Raw genomic sequence first — 14386 nt, forward strand, 5'->3', positions numbered from 1 at the left:
GACTATCCTACCAACGGGATATTAAAAACTGTAATATCTTATGTTTCACTGAGTCGTGGCTGAACAACGACAAGGATAATACATAGTTGGCTGGGTTTTCCGTGCATCGGCAGGACAGAACAGCTACGTCCGGTAAGACGAGGAGTGGGGGTGTGTGTCTATTTGTCAATAACAACTGGTGTGGGATGTCTAATATTAAGGTAGTCTCTAGGTATTGCTCACCTGATGTAGAGTACCTCATGATAAGCTGTGGACCACACTATCGACCAAGAGAGTTGTCATCTATATTTTACATAATGCTGGCACTAAGTCTCACTCAACGAGCTGTATAAGGCCATAAGCAAACAAGAAAATGCTCATCCAGAAGCAGCGCTCCTAGTGGACGGGGACTTTAATGCAGGCAAACTTAAATCTGTTTTATCTAATTTCTACCAGCATGTCACACATGCAACCAGAGGAAAAAGAACTCTAGATCACCTTTACTCCACACACAGAGATGAATACAAAGCTCTCCCTCGCCCTCTGTTTGGAAAATCTGACCATAACTCTATACTCCTGATTCCTGCTTAAGAGCAAAAACTAAAGCCTCTCCCTAACCTACATGTTTGAAGCAGACCACCATAGTCCCTGTGCCCAAGAAAGCGAAGGTAACCTGCCTAAATGACTACCGCCTTATAGCACTCACGTCGGTAGCCATGAAGTGCTTTGAAAGGCTGGTCATGGCTCACATCAACAACATCATCCTGGAAACCCTAGACCCACTCCAATTCGCATACCGCCCCAACAGATCCACAGATGACGCAATCTCAATCACACTCCACACTGCCCTTCCCCACATGGACAAAATGAACACCTATGTGAGAATGCTGTTCATTGACTACAGCTCAGCGTTCAACACCATAGTACCCACAAAGTTCATCACTAAGCTAAGGACCCTGGGACTAAACACCTCCCTCTGCAACTGGATCCTGGACTTCCTGACGGGTAGGCAACAAAACATCTGCCACGCTGATCCTCAACACGGGGACCCCTCAGGGGTGCATGCTTAGTCCCCTCCTGTACTCGCTGTTCACCCACGCATGCGTGGCCAAGCACGACTCCAACACCATCATTACGTTTGCTGACGACACAACGGTGGTAGGCCTGATTACTGACAATGATGAGACAGCCTATAGGGAGGAGGTCAGAGACCTGGCAGTGTGGTGCCAGGAAACAACCTCTCCCTCAACGTGAGAAAGTCAAAGGAGATTATCGTGGACTACAGGAAAAGGAGGGCTGAACACGCCCCCATTCACATCGACCGGGCTGTAGTGGAGCGGGTTGAGAGTTTCAAGTTCCTTGGTGTTCACGACTTTCTTCACACCAAGAAAGTCGTGAAGAGGGCACGGCAAAGCCTATTCCCCCCAGGAGACTGAAAAACTTTGGCATGGGTCCCCAGATCCTCAAAAAGTTCTACAGCTGCACCATCAAGAGCATCCTGACCGGTTGCATCACCGCCTGGTATGGCAACTGCTCGACATCCGAACGTAAGGCGCTACAGAGGGTAGTGCGTACAGCCCAGTACATCACTGGGGCCAAGCTTCCTGCCATCCAGGACCTACAGTGGGGAGAACAAGTATTTGATACACTGCCGATTTTGCAGGTTTTCCTACTTACAAAGCATGTAGAGGTCTGTAATTTTTATCACAGGTACACTTCAACTGTGAGAGACGGAATCTAAAATCCAGAAAATCACATTGTATGATTTTTAAGTAATTAATTTACATTTTATTGCATGACATAAGTATTTGATCACCTACCAACCAGTAAGAATTCCGGCTCTCACAGACCTGTTAGTTTTTCTTTGAGAAGCCCTCCTGTTCTCCACTCATTACCTGTATTAACTGCACCTGTTTGAACTCGTTACCTGTATAAATTACACCTGTCCACACACTCAATCAAACAGACTCCAACCTCTCCACAATTGCCAAGACCAGAGAGCTGTGTAAGGACATCAGGGATAAAATTGTAGACCTGCACAAGGCTGGGATGGGCTACAGGACAATAGGCAAGCAGCTTGGTGAGAAGGCAACAACTGTTGGCGCAATTATTAGAAAATGGAAGAAGTTCAAGATGACGGTCAATCACCCTCGGTCTGGGGCTCCATGCAAGATCTCACCTCGTGGGGCATCAATGATCATGAGGAAGGTGAGGGATCAGCCCAGAACTACACGGCAGGACCTGGTTAATGACCTGAAGAGAGCTGGGACCACAGTCTCAAAGAAAACCATTAGTAACACACTACGCCGTCATGGATTAAAATCCTGCAGCGCACGCAAGGTCCCCCTGCTCAAGCCAGTGCATGTCCAGGCCCGTCTGAAGTTTGCCAATACCATCTGGATGATCCAGAGGAGGAATGGGAGAAGGTCATGTGGTCTGATGAGACAAAAATAGAGCTTTTTGGTCTAAACTCCACTCGCCGTGTTTGGAGGAAGAAGAAGGATGAGTACAACCCCAAGAACACCATCCCGACCGTGAAGCATGGAGGTGGAATCATCATTCTTTGGGGATGCTTTTCTGCAAAGGGGACAGGATGACTGCACCGTATTGAGGGGAGGATGGATGGGGCCATGTATCGTGAGATCTTGGCCAACAACCTCCTTCCCTCAGTAAGAGCATTGAAGATGGGTTGTGGCTGGGTCTTCCAGCATGACAACGACCCGAAACACACAGCCAGGGCAACTAAGGAGTGGCTCCGTAAGAAGCATCTCAAGGTCCTGGAGTGGCCTAGCCAGTCTCCAGACCTGAACCCAATAGAAAATCTTTGGAGGGAGCTGAAAGTCTGTATTGCCCAGTGACAGCCCCGAAACCTGAAGGATCTGGAGAAGGTCTGTATGGAGGAGTGGGCCAAAATCCCTGCTGCAATGTGTGCAAACCTGGTCAAGACCTACAGGAAACATATGATCTCTGTAATTGCAAACAAAGGTTTCTGTACCAAATATTAAATTCTGCTTTTCTGATGTATCAAATACTTATGTCATGCAATAAAATGCAAATGAATTACTTAAAAATCATACAATGTGATTTTCTGGATTTTTGTTTTAGATTCTGTCTCTCACTGTTGAAGTGTACCTATGATAAAAAATTACAGACCTCTACATGCTTTGTAAGTAGGAAAACCTGCAAAATCGGCAGTGTATCAAATACTTGTTCTCCCCACTGTATATACTAGGCGGTGTCAGAGGATGGCCCAGAAAATTTCAAAGTCTCCAGTCACCAAAGTCATAGACTGTTCTCTCTGCTACTGCACGGCAAGCGGTACCAGACTACCAATTCTAGGTCCAAAAGGCTCCTTAACAGCTTCTACCCCCAAACCATAAGACTGCTGAACAATTAATCAAATGGCCACCCAGACTATTTTCATTATCTAATATTGAGTTGCACCCCCCCCCCCCCCCTTTTGCCCTCAGAACAGCCTCAATTTGTCAGGGCATTGACTCTGCAATGCTTCCCACAGTTGTGTCAAGTTGGCTGGATGTCCTTTGGGTGGTGGACCCTTCTTGATTCACACAGGAAACTGTTGAGCATGAAAAACCCAGCAGCGTTGCATTCACCCTCTGAATGGCACACATACGCAATCCTTTTCTCAAGGCTTACAAATCCTTCCTTAACCTGCCTTCTCCCCTTCATCTACGCTGATTGAAGTGGATTTAACAAGTGACATCAATAAGGGATCATAGCTTTCACCTGGATTCACCTGGTCAGTCTATGTCATAGAAAATGCACAAAAACAAAAAAGCAGTTCTTAATGTTTTGTATACTCAGTGTATGTGCATGAAACAGGGACTGAAATACTCATTGCAATATCCTGCTGTGTTTTGGGTTACTGTGAGAGGATCACTACATCATTTCACAGACCCGAAGGAGGCAAAGAAGTGTGTCGCGGACGTTAGCAAAGCCAAATAAACTGAGTAGCACGGTAGCAAGGTGGCGGTGGGTTATCACTTATGGACAAAACATTTTCTATAAGGTGATAGGATAACTTCCTATGTTGTGAGTAACAGTCACATTGACTCTGTGCCTATCTAATTTATCTTTCTGGTTTACAGTAGATATCATTACATTACTAGATTAAGTAGGATTATAGTCCATGCATATCAGTCTGTTTTATGATTTTCATTTTTATTATAACAGCAACAGTTGGTCAATATAGGCTAAAATAGGCGTGTTCGAGCAATGAGTGATGGGCACAACCCATTATTTTATCATCATTATGACCTACACCGGTCTCCCTTTTGTGTTTGTTCTCTGCTTGCATTCCTGCCTCCTGAAATTAGACAGTTAATGTATCAGTCTATACGAGAAAGGCCAACTCTTCTCTTTGCAAGTATAATGATCAGCCTGTCTTTATGTACTATGTTTTTGGTTTATCTATGTCATTTCTATGACATGTCATCTATGTCATTTCAAAATTGATATGGACATGCCTATATTTGGCGTTGGTAAAACATTCTTATTCTAGTTGGAGCATCAGTGCTCGGATGACCTCGGGAAACCTCACAAGGATGAAGGCCTGGTTTAGGGGGGAGGGAGATTTTTATTTTATATGTAAATGTTTTATATGTTGGGGGTTTGGGATACGTTTATGACATATTTGTTCTATGGGGAGTTAGTGTTAGTGGGGGGCACTACCAGTCATTTACTCTCTTTGAAACTATTTGATTTAAATACTATATTTACAACCTTTCAGATATGATGACCAATGTGATTAAAGTTACGTTGTGGAATGTGAATGGATTAGGTTCATATTTAAAAAGATAAAAGGTATTGAATTATCTTAAATAAAAACATTCAGATGTGATTATGCGCCAAGAGACCCACCTACTGGAAAATGTTTATGATTTTTAAGTAATTAATTTGCATTTTATTGCATGACATAAGTATATGATCACCTACCAACCAGTAAGAATTCCGGCTCTCACAGACCTGTTAGTTTTTCTTTAAGAAGCCCTCCTGTTCTCCACTCATTACCTGTATTAACTGCAACTGTTTGAACTCGTTACCTGTATAAAAGACACCTGTCCACACACTCAATCAAACAGACTCCAACCTCTCCACAATGGCCAAGACCAGAGAGCTGTGTAAGGACATCAGGGATAAAATTGTAGACCTGCACAAGGCTGGGATGGGCTACAGGACAATAGGCAAGCAGCTTGGTGAGAAGGCAACAACTGTTGGCGCAATTATTAAAAAATTGAAGAAGTTCAAGATGACGGTCAATCACCCTCGGTCTGGGGCTCCATGCAAGATCTCACCTCGTGGGGCATCAATGATCATGTGGAAGGTGAGGGATCAGCCCAGAACTACACGGCAGGACCTGGTCAATGACCTGAAGAGAGCTGGGACCACAGTCTCAAAGAAAACCATTAGTAACACACTACGCCGTCATGGATTAAAATCCTGCAGCGCACGCAAGGTCCCCCTGCTCAAGCCAGCGCATGTCCAGGCCCGTCTGAAGTTTGCCAATGACCATCTGGATGATCCAGAGGAGGAATTGGAGAAGGTCATGTGGTCTGATGAGACAAAAATAGAGCTTTTTGGTCTAAAATCCACTCGCCGTGTTTGGAGGAAGAAGAAGGATGAGTACAACCCCAAGAACACCATCCCAACCGTGAAGCATGGAGGTGGAAACATAATTCTTTGGGGATGGTTTTCTGCAAAGGGGACAGGACGACTGCACCGTATTGAGGGGAGGATGGATGGGGCCATGTATCGCGAGATCTTGGCCAACAACCTCCTTCCCTCAGTAAGAGCATTGAAGATGGGTCGTGGCTGGGTCTTCCAGCATGACAACAACCCACAGCCAGGGCAACTAATGAGTGGCTCGGTAAGAAGCATCGCAAGGTCCTGGAGTGCCTAGCCAGTCTCCAGACGTGAACCCAATAGAAAATCTTTGGAGGGATCTGAAAGTCTGTATTGCCCAGCGACAGCCCCGAAACCTGAAGGATCTGGAGAAGGTCTGTATGGAGGAGTGGGCCAAAATCCCTGCTGCAGTGTGTGCAAACCTGGTCAAGACCTACAGGAAACTTATGATCTCTGTAATTGCAAACAAAGGTTTCTGTACCAAATATTAAGTTCTGCTTTTCTGATGTATCAAATACTTATCTCATGCAATAGAATGCAATAAAATGCAAATTAATTACTTAAAAATCATACAATGTGATTTTCTGGATTTTTGTTTTAGATTCTGTCTCTCACAGTTGAAGTGTACATATGATCAAAAATTACAAACCTCTACATGCTTTGTAAGTAGGAAAACCTGCAAAAATCGGCAGTGTATCAAATACTTGTTCTCCCCACTATACGCGTATTGTTTATTCACGCGTCGACTACTGTCTGATCTCACTCTCTCATAGATAAAGTGGGTGCTTGCAGTGTGGGCACGATAGCTATGACAGATCATGCACCCATTGATCTGACCGTTGGAATAGGAGAAAAAAGAGAAACATGTAAATGTTGGCGAATGAACACCAGCCTTTTACAGGACAAGGTGTTTTGTGAATTCCTTAAAACACACATTACAATATTCTTTGAAACAAACAATGACAGTGCGAAACAGATACTTGTTTGGGAAGCTTATAAAGCTTACATACGTGGAGTAATGACACAACGATCAGATACTATTAAGAAATGTGATAAATAGAACATTTATCAATTTAAAACTCAGTTTTAAATGTTGTGGAGGGGATATTGGTCCAATCCCAACAACATTCCACTGGCAAATCTGATGAAAACCAAATACGAGCTGAATACTTTATTCAGTAAAAAAGCTGAATATTCCCTGTACAGATTGAAGCAGAGATGGTACGAATCAGGTGAAATGGCAGGAAAACTGTTGGCCAGTCTATTGAAAAAACTCAGCAAATAATTTAGGTGGAATCAGAACACCGGCATGCTGATTACCAATCATAAAGAAATAAACAATATATTTAGAGATTTCAATCAGAAACTTTATACTTCAGACGGTCCTTTAGATATGCAGAAAGCAGAGGCATTCTTTCAGAATTTGAATTTGCATAATCTAATAGAGGAAGACAGGAATTGGTTAGACCGCCCCATTACTTTGGAGGAATTGACCGAAACTATAAGACAAGCACCCATTGGTAAAACTCCAGGCTTGGATGGGATACCCAGTGATTTCTATAAAGGTTTTGCAGAGCAGCTTAGCCCAGAGATATTGAAAACATTTAACATTGACTAACACAGGTGAGCTCCCACCTTCTATGAGTGAGACAGTAATCACCCTAATCCTCAAAAAGGGAAAGAATCACCATGAGTGTGGGAGCTACTGTCCAATTTATTTGATAAATTGTGATGGAAAATTGTTTACAAAACTTCTATAATCATATAATTAAGAAAATCATAAAACCAGACCAGGTGGGATTGGTGAAAGGCAGAACTTCATCTGATAATCTTAGACGCTCATTGCATGTCATCTGGAAGGCAAAAAAATGTGGATACCTCAGTGGCAGACTTATCCCTAGACGCAGAGAAAGCCTTTGATAGGGTGGACTGGGATTACCTGCATTATACTCTAAATACATTTGGATTTGGACAGGGCTTTCAGAATATTATTACACTTATGTACAACGTCCCCAAATCCATTGTAGTCACTAACAAATTACGTTCATCTCCATTTACAGTAGGGCGAGGCACGAAACAAGGTGACTGTCTCTCGCCTCTCCTATTTATTATAGCACTAGAACCATTAGCCGAAGCTATTAGGCTGCATCAGTCAATCAAAGGGGTTACTATGGGAGGTTTATAGAATAAACTACTGCTTTATGCAGACTACATATTACTATTAATATGAGACCCCCAACTCTCATATCTCATATCTCCTTTACTCGACCTAGTAAATTCATTTTCAGAGATATCAGGGTATAAAGTAAATTGGACCAAGTCCAAGGTAATGCCCCTATGAAAACATTGTCTGAGAAATGACTTCCTTAACTATAGGTTTATTTTAATTTTTTAAGTCATTTAGCAGACGCTCTTATCCAGAGCGATTTACAGGCGCAATTAGGGTTAAGTGCCTTGCTCAAGGGCACATCGACAGATTTTTCACCTAGTCGGCTCGGGAATTAGAACCAGCGACCTTTCGGTTACTGGCACAACGCTCTTAACCACTAAGCTACCTGCCGCCCCGTTTCAATGGGTCCCTAAAAACTTGAAGTGCCTGGGGATTGCTTTAAATCCTGGTCTAGAGAACATGATTTCTGAAAACATTAACCCACTATTGAACAAAAATCAACTCCAGTTTAAGAACTGGGATAAGCTACAAATCTCATTATGTGGTAGGATACAGCTTATAAAGATGGTCATAGCTCCCTAAACTGAATTACGCAATCAGCATGTTACCACTATCCATACCTGTCTGTACCTTTAAATCAGGGGTGTCAAACGTCCGGCCCGTGGGCCGGATCAGGCCCGCAAACGGGTTTAATCCGGCCCGCGAGAATGATTTTGAAAAAGAAAAAAATAATAAAAAAATACATTTTTGTAAAGTATAAAAATGCGCTGCAATTTTTCTATAAAATAAACTGCTGTTCCAATTGCGTCCACTGGATGGCGCAATAGCAATTGTGTTAAGCAAGCAAACTGTTTATACCGGGGCAGAGCAAGTAGGTCAAGCACGTGCAGCCAATGAGCTACTTTGTTTTGCCCGCGATATTTATTACGGCTTCTACTTTTAACATTATGTGCTTTGGCACCCTCATTGCCCCAATATGTCTCTGTCAAAAAAGAGAAAAGTGGACGCAGAGTGTTCCAAGAAAAATGGTCATCCTATTTATTCACGGAATTGAATGGGAAAGCTGTATGTTTGGTGTGTTCAGAGCATGTTGCAGTGCTGAAAGAATATAACCTTCGTCGCCACTATGTGAGTCTTCATGCCGACAAATATGACAACTTTCAAGGACAGCGGAGATGAGAGAAGGTGAATGAACTGTTGGCGGGTCTGAAGAAACAGCAGTCTGTGTTTACTCACAGCCGAGACATCAGTGACGCTGCAGTGAAAGCTAGCTACCTCATTGCTAATGAAATCGCAGTGGCTTCAAAACCATTTAGTGAGGGTGAATTTGTAAAAACATGCATGATGAAGGCAGCGGAGATTGTGTGCCCTGAAAAGCGGCAGGCTTTTGCAAATATCAGCCTGACAAGAAACACAGTTGCAGACAGGATTTCCGATCTTTCAGTGGATTTGGACAGCCAGTTGAAGCAAAAAGTAAAGTCATTTATTGCGTTTTCGGTTGCAATTGATGAAAGCACGGACATTACAGATGTTGCACAACTGGCCATTTTCATCCGCGGAGTTGATGACACATTGACCGTCACCAAGGAGTTCGTGGAGTTGGTGCCGATGACAGATACAACGACAGCAGCTGATCTTTTTACCGCACTCGTCGGCGCGCTGGACAGGGTCGGAGTGGACTGGTCCCGCGCTGTCAGCCTGGCTACAGATGGTGCGCCCTCAATGATCGGGAAAAAAGCAGGCGTTGTGACAAAGTTCAGAGAGAAAGTGCAATCTGCAAATGGAGGACGTGATTTTTTGACTTTTCACTGTATTTTGCACCAGGAGGCTTTGTGTTGCAAGTCATTAAAGATGGATAACGTCATGAAGGTGGTCATCCAAACTGTTAATTTAATCCGATCCAGAAGCCTGAATCACCGTCAGTTTGACAGCCTTCTCAGAGAGAAAGACCACATCTATGGCCTGCCATACCACACTGAGGTAAGATGGTTAAGCCGAGGTGCTGTGCTGAGGCGTTTCTTTGATTTACGAGAAGAAATTGAACAGTTCATGGAAGAAAAGGGCAAACCAGTGTTAGAATTTCATTCCGCAGAATGGATGCAGGACCTTGCATTTATGGTGGATGTTACAGAGCACCTGAATAACTTGAACAAACAGCTGCAAGGGCGCAACAAAGTTGTCACGCAGTATTATGACAGCATACGTTCTTTCAAGTTGAAGCTGTCATTGTGGGAGACGCAACTTGCCGGTGGTGATGCAGCTCACTTCCCCTGTCTGAAAAATGTGTGCGCGACCCAACATGTGGCAGACATGAAGCGGTTCAAAGATAAAATAACGGGACTGTTACTGGAGTTTGAGCAACGCTTTCAGATTTATGTTTAAATGTTTTTATGTTGATGTGCTATTGTTTTTAATTGATTTTATTTTATTTGTATATTTAACCTATTCTTGACTCTTGCACTTGTTTGGGGAACAGGATTTCATTATTTTTATCTACATTTCTGCCTGAGAAATGACACCCTGATATAGTTCTGTGATCTGTGATATACTTCTGTGAATCACTGAGGCATTGTGTGTTTGTGTGTTCTTTGTCCTCAGAACTTTCAAATAACTTGAGGTGTTTTATGATTAATAGTGATGTTGTGCTTTTGGACACTGTCCTCAGGCTCCAGCTTTATGTTTTTATGTTGATGTGCTATTGTTTTTAATTGATTTTATTTTATTTGTATATTTAACCTATTCTTGACTCTGTGGTTCTTGCACTTGTTTGGGGAACAGGATTTCATTATTTTTATCTACATTTCTGCCTGAGAAATGACACCCTGATATAGTTCTGTGATCTGTGAAACAGTTCTGTTAATCACTGAGGCATTGTGTGTTTGTGTGTTCTTTGTCCTCAGAACTTTCAAATAACTTGAGGTGTTTTATGATTAATAGTGATGTTGTGCTTTTGGACACTGTCCTCAGGCTCCAGCTTTATGTTTATATGTTTTTATGTTGATGTGCTATTGTTTTTAATTTATTTTATTTTATTTGTATATTAAACCTATTCTTGACTCTGTGGTTCTTGCACTTGTTTGGGGAACAGGATTTCATTATTTGTATCTACATTTCTGCCTGAGAAATTACACCCTGATATAGTTATGTGATCTGTGAAACAGTTCTGTTAATCACTGAGGCATTGTGTGTTTGTGTGTTCTTTTTCTTTAGAATTTTCAAATAAACTTGACATGTTTTATGATTAATAGTGATGTTGTGCTTGTACTAATTTGGACACACTGTCCTCAGGCTCCAGCTTTATGTTGTATGTTGATCGTATTAAAACAAAGAAAACAATCTGAAGTTGTTGTTTTTAAGTTATATATACCATGATTTTTCCGGTCCGGCCCACTTGGGAATAGATTTTCCTCCATGTGGCCCCTGAGCTAAAATGAGTTTGACACCCCTGCTTTAAATCCAGGGACAAAATTAATACTCCCTTTATTTGGGCCGGTAAAAGGGCCAGGATGAAACTAGCGAGATTACAGGCAAAGACTGAGAAGGGAGGATTAAAGCTCCCTAACATGCAATTATAACTGCCCAAATAGGCTCTCTCTTTATTGAGAACTCTAATAGGCCAATTTGGGTGGACATCGAAGAAGAATTTAATGCCCCACTTGGAGCATCAGATTATCTGAGTCCCAATAATGTCCCATACAAAAAATATATGGAGTCAGATTCATAAGAGAGAGAAATCTTCACCTTTCTTGACAAGCTCTGCTTTGTTATGGAACAACCCTAAATTGAAAATAGGAGGACACAGTGGTTTAGAAAGGGGATTGTCACGATCGTTGACAGATGAAGCGGACCAAGGCGCAGCGTGATAAGCGTACATACTTTATTCGGTACTAAACACGAACAAAACAACAAACGAAACGATACGTGAAGTCCTAGGTTACAACACAAACCTTTCGGAACAAGATCCCACAACCTAACATGCCAAAAGGCTGCCTAAGTATGGTCCCCAATCAGAGACAACAAGCTACAGCTGTCTCTGATTGGGAACCACCCTGGCCAACATAGATCTAAACGATCTAGAACCAAAAACAAAGAAAACTAAACATAGAAAATCCACACCCTGGCACAACATTTAAGAGTCCCCAGAGCCAGGGCGTGACAGTACCCCCCCCCAAAGGCGCGGACTGCGACCGCGCCACACCAACACAATGGGGTAGGGGCCAGGGGGGCATTCTGCCTCGGAGGCGGATCCGGCTCCGGGCGTGACCACCACTCTCTCTCTACCCCCCCGTAGCGCCCCTGGTCTGGTCTGGCCCCGCTGGCTGGAGCTGGACTGGACACCGGTGGAGCGGATTGCTCTGGCTCCGGAGTGGAGCAGCTGACCGGTGCCGGACCAGGCACCGGTGGAACAGGCACGGACCGACGACGCGCACCACTGGTTTGGTGCGGGGAGCAGGAACGGGCCGGACCGGGCTGGCGACGCGCACCACTGGCTTGGTGCGGGGTGCAGGAACGGGCCGGACCGGGCTGGCGACGCGCACCACAGGCTTGGTGCGGGGAGCAGGAACAGGCCGGACCGGGCTGACGACGCGCACCACAGGCTTGGTGCGGGGAGCAGGAACAGGCCGGACCGGGCTGGCGACGCGCACCACTGGCTTGGTGCGAGGGGCAGGAACAGGCCGGACCAGGCTGACGACGCTCACCACAGGCTTGGTGCGGAGGGCAGGAACAGGCCGGACCGGGCTGACGACGCGCACCACAGGCTTGGTGCGGGGAGCAGGAACAGGCCGGACCGGGCTGGCGACGCGCACCACTGGCTTGGTGCGGGGAACAGGAACAGGCCAGGCTGGACTGTGGAGACGGACTGGAGGTCTGGAGCGGAGAGCTGACATAACCCGTCCTGGCTGAATGCCTATTTCCACACAATCTGTGTGAGGCATCAGCACAGGACGTACAGGGCTGTGCACTCGTACTGGCACTACAGCACGTGGCACTGGCGCAGGATATCCGGGACCGAGGAGGGGTACTAGAGGCCACGAGCGTTGAGCCGGCACACTCCGTCCAGGCTGCATGCCCACCTTAGCACGACACGTGCGTGGTGCTAGCACAGGACGTACAGGACTGTGCCGGAACACTCGCGGCACAGTACGTGGCTCCGCATAACACGGAACCTGCCCAGTCTCACGCTGCCTAGCCTGAGTACGGGGAGTTGGCTCTGCTCTACCTCTAGGCTCCGCCAACCACCCTTCCAGCCCCCCAAACCTGGTGGCCTCCTCTCCTAGTCCGCCGATTCGTCCTGTAGCTGCCTCCAGCAGCCCCGTCGTCCACGCCGTGTGCCCCCCCAAAAAAATTACTTGGGGTTGCCTCTCGCGTGTCCGTCGTCAGCACGGTTGGCGCCGTTTCTCCTCTCCTGCCTGGGCATTTACTTTTGCCCATGGCCCTCTGCCCGCGAATATGTCCTCCCAAGACCACCATTCGCCCACCTGGGACATCGCCAACTTCTCCTCCTGGGCACGCTGCTTGGTCCTCTGGTGGTGGGATCTTCTGTCACGATCGTTGACAGATGAAGCGTAATAAGCGTACATACTTTATTCAGTACTAAACACGAACAAAACAACAAACGAAACGATACGTGAAGTCCTAGGTTACAACACAAACCTTTCGGAACAAGATCCCACAATCTAACATGCCAAAAGGCTGCCTAAGTATGGTCCCCAATCAGAGACAACAAGCTACAGCTGTCTCTGATTGGGAACCACCCTGGCCAACATAGATCTAAACGATCTAGAACCAAAAACAAAGAAAACTAAACATAGAAAATCCACACCCTGGCACAACATTTAAGAGTCCCCAGAGCCAGGGCGTGACAGTACCCCCCCCCAAAGGCGCGGACTGCGACCGCGCCACACCACCACAATGGGGTAGGGGCCGGGGGGGCATTCTGCCTCGGAGGCGGATCCGGCCCCGGGCGTGACCACCACTCTCTCTCTACCCCCCCGTAGCGCCCCTGGTCTGGTCTGGCCCCGCTGGCTGGAGCTGGACTGGACACCGGTGGAGCGGATTGCTCTGGCTCCGGAGTGGAGCAGCTGACGTGGAACAGGCACGGACCGTGCCGGACTGACGACGCGCACCACTGGTTTGGTGCGGGGAGCAGGAACGGGCCGGACCGGGCTGGCGACGCGCACCACTGGCTTGGTGCGGGGTGCAGGAACGGGCCGGACCGGGCTGACAACGCGCACCACTGGCTTGGTGCGGGGAGCAGGAACGGGCCGGACCGGGCTGACGACGCGCACCACTGTCTTGGTGCGGGGAGCAGGAACAGGCCGGACCGGGCTGGCGACGCGCACCACTGTCTTGGTGCGGGGAGCAGGAACAGGCCGAACCGGGCTGGCGACGCGCACCACTGGCTTGGTGCGAGGGACATGGACAGGCCGGACCGGGCTGGCGACGCGCACCACAGGCTTGGTGCGGGGAGCAGGAACAGGCCAGACCGGGCTGGCGACGCGCACCACAGGCTTGGTGCGGGGAGCAGGAACAGGCCGGACCGGGCTGACGACGCGCACCACAGGCTTGGTGCGGGGAGCAGGAACAGGCCGG

This window comes from Coregonus lavaretus (genome assembly GCF_964263955.1).
Source record: "Coregonus lavaretus genome assembly, chromosome: 7".
In the NCBI taxonomy this organism is placed as follows: Eukaryota; Metazoa; Chordata; class Actinopteri; order Salmoniformes; family Salmonidae; genus Coregonus; species Coregonus lavaretus.